General features: G+C 45.0%; 1 pseudogene; it reads left to right on the forward strand.

Annotated features, from left to right (window-relative positions):
• Positions 1–8,379: 8,379 nt before the first annotated feature.
• Positions 8,380–9,273, forward strand: LOC119187400 (uncharacterized; annotated as a pseudogene).
• The last annotated feature ends 1,666 nt before the right edge of the window (positions 9,274–10,939 follow it).

Consider the following 10,939-nt stretch of genomic DNA (forward strand, 5'->3'; position numbering starts at 1 on the left):
ACCTTGTTCGTATCGAGGCACAGAGCAGAGACGCCTTCGTTCATAAACAATATTTTCTCTTTGCGTTCCTCGATATCGAAAAGGCTTATGATACAACATGGCGTTTTGGAATTCTAAGAGACCGGTCCCACTTTGGTGTGTGCGGAAGAATGTTTCACAAAATCGAAAGTCACCAGTCAAACCGGACATTCCGTGTCCGTGTGGGCAGTGTGCTCTCCCAAACATTTGTCCAGGAAACAGGCGTGCCACAAGGTGGTGTGCTTAGTTGCACACTTTTTATTATCAAAATGAATTCGTTGCACTTGTCCATCCCCGCAGTATGTTCTATTGTACATATGTCGACGACGTTCAGCTTGGCTTCAAGTCATGCAACTTGGCCATGTGTGAGCGGCAGGTTCAGCTGGGTTTAAACAATGTCTCCAAATGGGCAGATGAAAACGGATTTCGACTTAACCCACACAAAAGCACGTGTGTCTTGTTCTCTCGAAAAAGAGGCACGCACTCGGAACCTGACATTCGACTGAACGGGCAACGTCTGTCCGTCAAAGCCGAGCATAAATTCTTAGGCTTAATCTTGGACAACAAGTTGACCTTCGTACCACACATAAAGTATTTAAAAACAAAATGTTTAAAAGCCATGAATGTTATAAACGTGTTTTCACGTACTACTTGGGGTAGTGACAGGCAATGCCTCATGAATCTGTATCGAAACTTCGTTCGCAGCCACTTAGATTATGGGGCCTTTGTTTATCAGTCTCCAACTCAAAGTGCTTTGAAGATGCTGCACCCTGTGCACCATTTGGGCATCCGCCTTTCTACGGGTGCTTTTCGCACCAGCCCCGTAGAAAGCCTTTATGTTGAGTCAAATGAGTGGTCGCTTCATCTGCAGAGAACTTACATGTCCTTTGTTTATTTCCTTAAGGTGAAAGCGGATAAGAAGCACCCCTCACACTCTACTCTTAATGATTTGTCGAGCTCAATTCTGTTTCAAAACAGGCCTTCGATGAGGCAGCCCTTCTCAGTTCGCCTGAAAAGTCTAGCTGAGGAAACTGGAGTCTCACTTGAACACAGTTTAATGGCTCCTGTAGCATATCCGCCACCGTGGCAATGGCCGACTATAGACTGCGATGTGTCCTTTCTAGAAGTTACAAAACATGCGCCTATTGCCCATATTCGAACATACTTCCTGGAACTTCAACACAAATACACACGTCCTGAGTTCTTTACAGATGCCTCCAAGTCCAACTCCTCTGTGTCCTACGCTGATGTCGGCCTTTCCTTTTCGGATGCTGGCCCTCTACATCAAGGCACAAGTATCTTCACAGCGGAAGCTTACGCGATACTTGTGGCACCTAAACACATCAAACAATTACAAATACAAAAAGCAGTATTTATACAGACTCCCTCAGTGTGGTAACGGCTCTGCACAGTCTTAAAGAACAAAAAAAACCCTGTCCTTGTCTCACTTTACTCCATTTTGTGCACACTCTACACACTCAAACAACATGTTGTAGTGTGCTGGGTGCCAGGGCACCGTGAGATCGAAGGCAACGTGAGGGCGGATCAGCTCGCTGCATCCATCCACAATAGCACTGCCCTTACACCCATATTAATCCCGGCCCTTGATCTTAAGCCGACTCTCAAACGAAACTTCACGGACTACCGGCAGAGCGAGTGGGATACACACACACAAAACAAACAACACATTATCAAGCCACACCTTGGTCAGTGGCTGCCAGTATCAAAATCGCGTCATACAGAGGTAATACTAACGAGACTCAGGATAGGACACACGTACACGACACACTCATATCTTTTGTCCGGTGGCGACCCACCATTGTGTGACAGATGTGGTGAAGCACTAACAGTTCTTCACATTTTAATTCAGTGCAAACAATTGGACAATATAAGAAAACAACACTTCCCATTACCCTACCGACAACGTATACCTTTACACCCTGCAATGTTCGTCGGTAGGGAACCGCTTTTTAGTTATTAATCATTGCTAGCGTTTTTAAAAGAAATTCATAGTTTTCATATCATATACCCGGGCATTCCGTAGCACGACCTCTCCTTAGAGGTTTTCGCTGCGGTGGCTACACAAGAAAGCACTTGCCTCCCGGCCCTTGGACGCAAGGGTATGAATGAGTGAGGCACTTGTGCTAATGCCATACATATCCACCATCGTCTTTTATTATCACCAACTTTGTTCATCCATTCGCACCACACAAACCTTTCACGGCATGGTCATTATTTTATTACTTGTATGTTTTACCCGCCTTACCGCGAGGAATTTTATGGCCCTTACACAGCCGCTAATCACAATCATCGTCCACATTCCTTGTCCCATGAACTGGCGCTCTTTGGCCATCAATCGGCCCTTGCGCCAAAAAACACCATATATCATCATAGCTTTCTTGGGCAACAATACAGAAAACTAGCTAAACGAGAAAACTAAATTAAATAAACAACCGATAATCCAACCACCGATTGTCACCACAGCTGCGGAAGGAAGGACAAACGTAATCCGTGACCTAGGCAAGAGCGGCTACACAGAGGCATTTATTCGCAGAACACTGTGTATAAGAAAAGACACGGGAAACAGGACACCAATGGCGCCGCAACGACGCCGCATGTCGACCCAACTTGAGCGCAGCGAACAGCGAACGGAGCACAATGGCAGAACACTGCGACACCACTTGCAACATGTTTGCCCCATACCAGTCCCGAAGGCACGGTGTAGAGCTCGTTGCGTTTTGTAGTCTTTCTGCATTCCTTGAAGAGCACAAAGAGCGCGAAAGATTGGGCACGAGAAACTTGAGCGTGGAAAACGACTTTGCCATCAAGCCTTTTGCAGTGTGGACTGGAAAAACGCAATGATGGGTGAGAAAGGACAGGAAGTTCTAACGCGCTTCAAAGATGACTATGAAGGGAAAAGTGTTTAAATGGGAATGAAAAAAAATCTACAAAAACACGGGCGTTGCTATGTTGTGTCGGTATAACAGAACTGCAGGCCGTTTAGAAAAAGATGGCAGCAATATCTCATAAAGAGACTCGAGAATTAAATGCCTCTCTGATGGCCGAGAGGTAAAAGAATGGTTCGACCATGTTTCAGCTTGAATAAATTTATTTCCGCGAGTGATGAAGGATAACGTACGGCATGAATGGTGCGCCTCTGCCTCCTTTCTTCTTGAAGTATGGCCGCGAGAATTTTCGTGATACCCTAAATTGCGCAGCCGCTGTTTAATTGGTAGCAAATGACATGACAAAAGCCCATGGTCTGTGTCGTCGTACATTTTAACAAAACTTGAAATCCAGCCAGATGGCGCATTGCTATCGGGAAATTTTCAGCGCGAACTAATGCTTCCTCACGACGTTCACAAGCACCCGTCCTGTCTCTCTCGTTCTTCTTAACGTCTCGTTTAGCGCTCACAACTTTCCGAATCGCCACATTTGTTCAAGAAAAAACTAAAGTGGCATCTGAGGGCATCAAGCAGTTCAACACAATAAAGAGAGAGAACGGGTGCTCGATTGCTCACAAATCGGGCTGCTTTCTCGTCTTTGAAGCCACATTAATAGTGAATCTGGAGCTTGGCACTTATTCTCCGTTGATTAGGTACATAATCATAGATCAAGCTCAGAGTAAATTCTGATGTCACATAATAAAGATGACTTGGAGTGGCACATGTGTCCCAACAAGCTGCAGAACCTAATTCCATGCCTTCGTACCGTCATGCTCGTTTAATACGAACGTTTGTAGATTGGATTACAGAAACAACATTAAAAGACCGAGAAATATTTAGTTCCTCCGCTCGTTAGTAACGCACTTCGTTATGTATTCTTCTGTTCTCTGGGAGCAGATCACGTGAGTTTTGTAGCATGAATTAACATAAAGTGCTGTTTCTATTTCACCACAGTCAGGGAACGGTGTACTCTACAAACACATCACCTACATAAAACTTCGTGCCAACACAATGCATACAATCCTCAATTACATCACCAAAAAAATACAGGTTTCACGGAAAGAATTTCCTAATGCTTCGTTATATATTCAAACGTCAAACTTAAAAATAGCACCACCATGAACGGGATTAACTCCATTGCCAAATTTCACTGCAAAAAGCGCTCGAATAACTGCATCATCTTAGGACTCGATATAGGGCCCAGCCTATAGCCGGTATTTTGGTCACATATAGGTGACCAAAAACATTTTTCTCTGCAAAACATTTTCGCAATAGACTGCTTTCATGGAGTAAATCAGCCCGACATTTTTCGAATACACCTGAGGTAGTCACCAAAAGCCTTGGACGTTTGGCGTGGGATGACCGATCAAACTTTACGTCGATACCTATCACTTTTCGTCTCCACTGCCTCTTTCCAAGTTCGTGTTTTTCCTTTCTTGTCATTCAACTTCACAGTAATTTAACAAATACGCATTATATTGGTTCTATAGAAGAAAATAGCTTGTGGTATACGCATCTTAAATAAAACTTAGCCGTGTACTCACTGTTTTGTATCAATCATTTCACCGTTCTCATCTCACCATATTGCCACGTGGTTGCGACGGCAAAAAATATGGTACTTGGGTTGCTCAAGACGACTTTTTATTTCGTGAACGTGTGCCTAGAAAAGTACGAAGTAATAGAAATTCACGCTTTACGCAGATAGCGGTAATTAGAGCATTAGTCGTCGGCAATATGATCTGCGTGAAGGTACGTCGCCATATATGCCCGTGGCATGGAACATCATCCGTATTGTAGGTGTCTCAAGCTTATCAGAAGATTCTAAAATAATCTAGAATTTTCGCAGACAGCCAAGCGTGCTTTGCGCAAGGCAATTGATTAATATGTGGTGTTTAACGTATTAAAACCACCATATGATTATGAGAGATGCCGAAGTGGAGGGCACCAGAAATTATGACAACCTGGGGTTCTTCAACAAGCACCCAAGTCCGAACACATGGGCCTACAGCATTTTCGCCTCTATCGAAAATGCAGCCGCCACGGACGGGATTCGATCGCGCGAGCTGCGGGTCAGCAGCCGAGTACCTCAACTACTGAACCACAATGGCGGTGCCTTTGCGCTAGGCAGTGACATAAAAATACAAGCGAAGTGGCAGTATAATAATGTTGCGATAAAATTTCAGCAGATGCGACAGGTTCCACTGTGAATGCTATTTCCATACAGAACCGTCAGCGGGTAGCCACGCGTTGCTAGGTGGATCGACGTCTTCGGGTATTTTGAGTAGGCTAAGTTTCTACCTAAAACATACGGCGTGACGACAGCACTCACGTTGACTGTAAATTTTAGTGAAACGAAGTGCACGCTTCGGTTGGATGGTATGCATATTATTAAGAAGCTGTTGTGTATTCCTCAAAGGTCGAGCAAACGTTCACTATCACGTGCTGGATGAAAAGAATATATCTATGTAATGTTTACAGCCAGCCTATAGACCGCAACCACAGTAGACGGTGTGGGCCGACATCACTCCTGTAAGTCTATATATTTAGGGTTGTATCCGTTACAGTAAAAAGTAACTAAATACGTTACTCGTTACTCTAATAAAAAAGGGAACGTTTCACGGCTCCAAGTTATATATATACATAAAAAAGGTAACGCATTACCATTACCGTAACCGAAAAAACATAACGAATGTTACCTCTGCCGTAGCTCCGGAATCATCAGTGTTAATCAATGTGTCTTTGCTGCAGAAACCCACAATGAGAATTTTTAAATTTCAAATTTATGTTTCACGCATACTAACCCAAGCAAGGAATATACCCAATGTTCAATTAACGAGAATTTTTTGTACAAATGTGCTGAACCTTAGCAATGTTATATAGAGGCTTAATGATGCCTGCCCATGTGATGGCTTCTGACTCTGCAGTGACCCAGAGCGAAACCTTTTTTTTTTCATTGGAGCATTATACACAAAGAGAGGTTTAATAATATACGGTACTCACAAAGAAGCTATCATTGAACTCTCAAGAAATTTACAACAATCGGCCTTTCTTGATCCTTCAGCACCTTCAATAAAGCATGTCGAAATCGGTACTGTTGGTCCTAGCAACCGAAATGGCCCGCCGTGCGCCAGTATGCAATCACGGAGGCCTACGGTGGACTACATTGGTGCCTTTTTATTGGAGAGGGGGGTATTGGGAGATGTCGTGGGGAGGAGGGGGGCACTTGCAAGTTTGTGACACCAGATGTGGCTTGCAGACGCGTAAGTCTAGAAAAATCACGAAGGGGGACACACATCTTGCAATAGCAGCCATATTGTTTTATTATTTTGCAGGTTTTATTTTTGTTTATATAAGAATTAAAATGATGCCTAGAAATCAAATTGACAAACGAACGTAGGTTCCCAGCACTCGTAGTTCCATTCTTCTATTTAGTCTTTTCCGGAACCAGTCGAGAGTGGCAGTTGCGATTTCAATTGTCTCACACACCTGATGGGTATTGAACACGTGTACACGCTACAAAAAGCATTAAAAATTGAATGTTTTATACATACTTATCAAGCATTCTTATTTGTGACGTTTTTATGAGAATTTTTAATGGGGCCCACTTGCAAGTGGCGTTCCCCTCCCCTCACCGAGCACAAAGGGGTCGGGGAGTCAACGTTCTCTGCAGGCGTACTCAACGGGCTTCCAAGTCATGACCAGTGTGGACTGTGTATCTGAGCAAATATTGCATTTGTTCTCATCTGCACATATGGCCATCGACAGGTTTTTGTCTTGGGGGTAAGCATTTCCCAGTTGATGCTTTCCACTTGCATCACGACTGAGGGAGCGGGTCGTGTTGGTGTCACTAGAGTGCTGGCGGAGCTTGAAGTGCTGGCGGAGCTTGAAGGGTTGAAGTGTCTTTTTTGCACCACCCACCTCGCCCACGCCCATGTCTACACTTCATTCATTGAACACCGCGCTGAGAACTAGTTGATTGTTTCCTTCCACTTCCTATACCGCTGCATAAAAGATTCTCACATTGTGAAAAGTAGGTATTTTGATTCGTTTGAAGGAAAGTTACATTCAAAGCATGACAGATACTCAAAAAAGTGGTTTCATGCAATAGTAATGAGAAAACTCGAAGCAGAGGTGCTTTTTTTGTGCAGCGTACAACGTAAAAGCAAGATCGGATTCGGTAAAAGCGAACTGAGCGACGTGCGTCGGTGCTTGCTCAATGTTCAATGAAAGAAGGTTTCATGAAGTATGACGTAGCCAACAACAAAAACAAACTGCTGCATCCTAAATTAAAAAAACAAGCAAAGTGCTGCACATTCGTGGTAGAACATGGACATATATTGAAATACGCGTATTTTATTACGAAAGCGAAATAAAAACTGTTTTGCAAAACGCTTAGAATTTATCGTAGTGTCGACACATTTGTGTAGTGTCATTAGTGCTATTTGGATGAAAATCCCTGAATTTCAACTAATTCAGTAACCTGTGGCAGAAGAACCTTTTGAATTTTTAGTTTCAGTTTCCCCGCCGCAGGCGCCGCCGCCGCCGATGAAATAACCGGCGTGCGCCGACGACGCCGCCGCCGCCGACTCTCAGCGACCCCCACGCCGCCGCCGGTCGAAATCGCCTCGGCGCACACCTCTAGATAGGGGGGCCATCGCTCCGTTGCGCCCGGCCATTGCCCGGCAAAACGCATAGGCAACGGCGGCAGCTCGAAGGCATTGTGTAAAGGCAGCTCGCGGTATTCCTTCGAACAAAGTTTCTGCATCAGCGTCATGAGAACTTCAAGGGCCAGTGCTCCGCGTTCAAGGTCGATGGCATGAAAAATTGAAGGATCAATGCCTAAGACGTGCTGTGTAACAGGCTCCAGCTCCGGATACAGGAGCAACAAGGAAAAGGCGTCGCTCTTCTATTTACCCAGCAGCGCCGAACTTCGGGAGAAACGGAAGAGATCTATACCGCGGGTGGAAGCTGGCGGTTTCAACTTCGACAGCAAGAATGTTGGGGCTTGTGAAAAGCATTTTGATGCTACCGACGGTCAAGAACCGATGAACACATCGTAAACTGGGTGGTCGTGCCGCTTCAGCGAGAAAAACTGAGGCTTCGCACCGATACCGTTCCAAGGATTTTTAACAGGCCCCTGCCTCCCTGACAAAGCCGAAACCGCGTTACCGGCCAGCGATTCAGGGGCAACCAGCGAAGAGGCGGCGTGAATTGCCACCTGAATGCGCAGCAGTGGAATGCCAAAATGCGAACAACGACTCGGCAGGAGAAGCTAGTGACGGTAAGCTCTTGCGCCGGTTTGGCCACGGCGTTACTTTCTTCCTTCAGTCGCATGACCCTGTGTTATAGCGGCTCATGGCATTGAGGTACTTCTGAACAGTGTTATTGAATTGTTTTTACAGATGCGGTAGCCACCGATAGCGAACACGCAGATCAGGCGAGCCCAACGGAACAAGCAGTGTGTTCCTTTGTTGAGGTACAGGCGCGGAGGATGCAGCTTTCTAGTACGAGGCCACGACTCGAACGGTGTCAGAAGAAGCTTGCCAAGATGAGAGTCCTGGCCAACAAAAATGCAAGTCTCGTGCAAAACTTGGACAAACTATCCCCTCAGGAGAAGCTTATTTTCGATCAGTCCGTCATGAAGGCAAACGCGAAATCTCCGAAAGCTGCCAGGTAAGCTTCATCCGCACATAACTGCCAAGAAGCTACGGATATAACCGCACACATTTTTCGTGCCATTCTGTTGTAAACTGTCTTGTAAATATTTTTTGAGGGCAGTGCACGCTATCATTGCATGTCAAAGTAACCCTAAATTGCCTATTTTGCAGGATCGCACAATGCAAGCTGTCTGCTCATTTACTCGAGTAAGCTAGGTGCACGTTGATAATGAAAACGACGAGGCATTTTTAAACGCGTTGTTTGTGTATTGCGGTATGAGGAAAGATAGTGTGACGCATGTTGTGCATTTTTTTCTGCTTGCTGTGGTTATTTACTTGCACTGTTCACTCACCAGCCTCGGTTTACCTGAATGCACAAGCAGCCTGCCCTCTGTTTAGGTACAAAAAAGAATGGATCCGTGACTGCCTGCTGCTGAAGATTAAATTGACAGCGCTCTATACAATCCTTCATGAGAATGAGTACCTTCCCTTGCCTAACCCTTGCACCCTCTACATGTACCTGAAGAGCCTGAAGGCTGACTTTGGTTTTGAAAGCACTCTGTCCACTGTCCTCAAAGACAAGCTGCAAGTACTTTCTGAGAGAGAGCGTCGAGGTTTGGAACAATACACTAACTTACTACTGCATTCTATGACTTCAGATCTCATAGGTGTGCATAGCAGATGTATTTTTTACAGGTGTCCTGATGTTAGACGAAATGAGCATAAGGAAGAGTCTGCACATTATGGAGTCCATGCTACTGATCCATGCTACCCTTCACGGAAAGTACAGGCACTAATCGGCCCACCCCATGTTTTCAAATGCATAAAGAACAATCTTCAGAAGGTTGTAAAGTTTCTGGTAAGCAATAATTCGTATCTACATTAGGTTATTTCCATTGCGAGCAGTAGCTTTATTTTTTTATCACAGCTGCCGTAAGGACATGAGGTGACCACTGCCACTTCTCGGCCCTGCTGGAGTACGAGGAATAACACGCTGGTATTCGTGCTGTCGCTAAGCTCACAAGGGCTCACATCTTCCCCAACGCCTTCCAGAAGATGAGTGTGCGGCTTTCTGTTCAGGCGAGTAACCATTCTTAGTACTTAGTAACGCTACTACAGGTGAAGTTATGACGTAAAGCTTTGCTGATGATTTGCTAACAATGTCAAAAAAGATAAATTCCAAAGAACTCCAAAGAGCTATTTCAGTAATTAGTAAGGCTACTTGCAGGTGAACTAATGACGTGAAACTTTGCTGAAGATTTGTTAACAACAATGTCTAAAAAGACAAATTTCAATGCAAAGAGCTCTTTCGCTCAAAAACAGTGTGCCATCGTTTTCAGCTTTTCAGCGAAAGCAGATTATCTTCAATAGTTTTATAGCAAGCAAGAAGGCTGCCAGAAGCTGCATAACTCTACGGCTACCTACGACTTCACGAAGCAGATGAACAATCTGTTTGACTGCCTCAACTCAAGAAGACCACAGGACGTGTAATAGAACGAAGCAGAGCACATTGCGGTGAGTGAGTGAATATGTTTTTCTTCTAGTGTACTCAACGTTAAAATTTCTTGCATTACAGACATTGAAGGTGAACATAAAGTGGCTGGAGGATTGCTGCACATACATAGAGAGCCTGCCAAACCAGAGGCAGGTGTGCTTCCTTAGCAAACCAACTTGTGGTGCACTGAGGATAACGCTGCACAGCACGGTGGCGCTGATTGATTGCCTCTTGAAGTCTGACTTTCGTTACGTCCTAGTTGGAAACCTCGGCCAAAACCTCTTAGAGGTAATTTAGGTACATTTTGGCATTGTAAGAGGGTACCAATATCCTTCCTTTTCCCTGTCCAGCGATTCTTTGGAATAGTCAGGCATGTTTTAGGAGATGGGGGCCAATCAACTCTTCAGCAGTTTTTATTCATCTACCGGATGCTGTCGGTAAACAACATCGTGCGGCCACCTAAGCGAGCTTCAGTTGATAGAAGCGGACTACAACTGCTTCTCACTTTGCAAGGTCTTTTTGTCAAGGAAAAGCCCTCTACAGCTCAGGTAGTTTGCAGTTAGTGTACTGTAGTTTCCTTTCTATCACCAGAGTCCCCATCACCTCGAAAATTAAGGAAGTTGTGAACATTTCAGGTGGACGCACTAGCTGTTTCGCTGGACGATGTCCTGCTGTAGCCAACAACAGACTGCATGGAGGACATTGGCCCACTGTCAACTAAGGACTCCCTTTGGATTACCTCGGCGGATATGCGGCCAAGAAGTTTTCTACATTGGATTGCTTGGCCTGCATCGAAACAATGTTGAGCGCAACGCGTCAGCCAT

Source organism: Rhipicephalus microplus, chromosome 5 (genome assembly GCF_043290135.1).
Source record: "Rhipicephalus microplus isolate Deutch F79 chromosome 5, USDA_Rmic, whole genome shotgun sequence".
Lineage (NCBI taxonomy): Eukaryota > Metazoa > Arthropoda > Arachnida > Ixodida > Ixodidae > Rhipicephalus > Rhipicephalus microplus.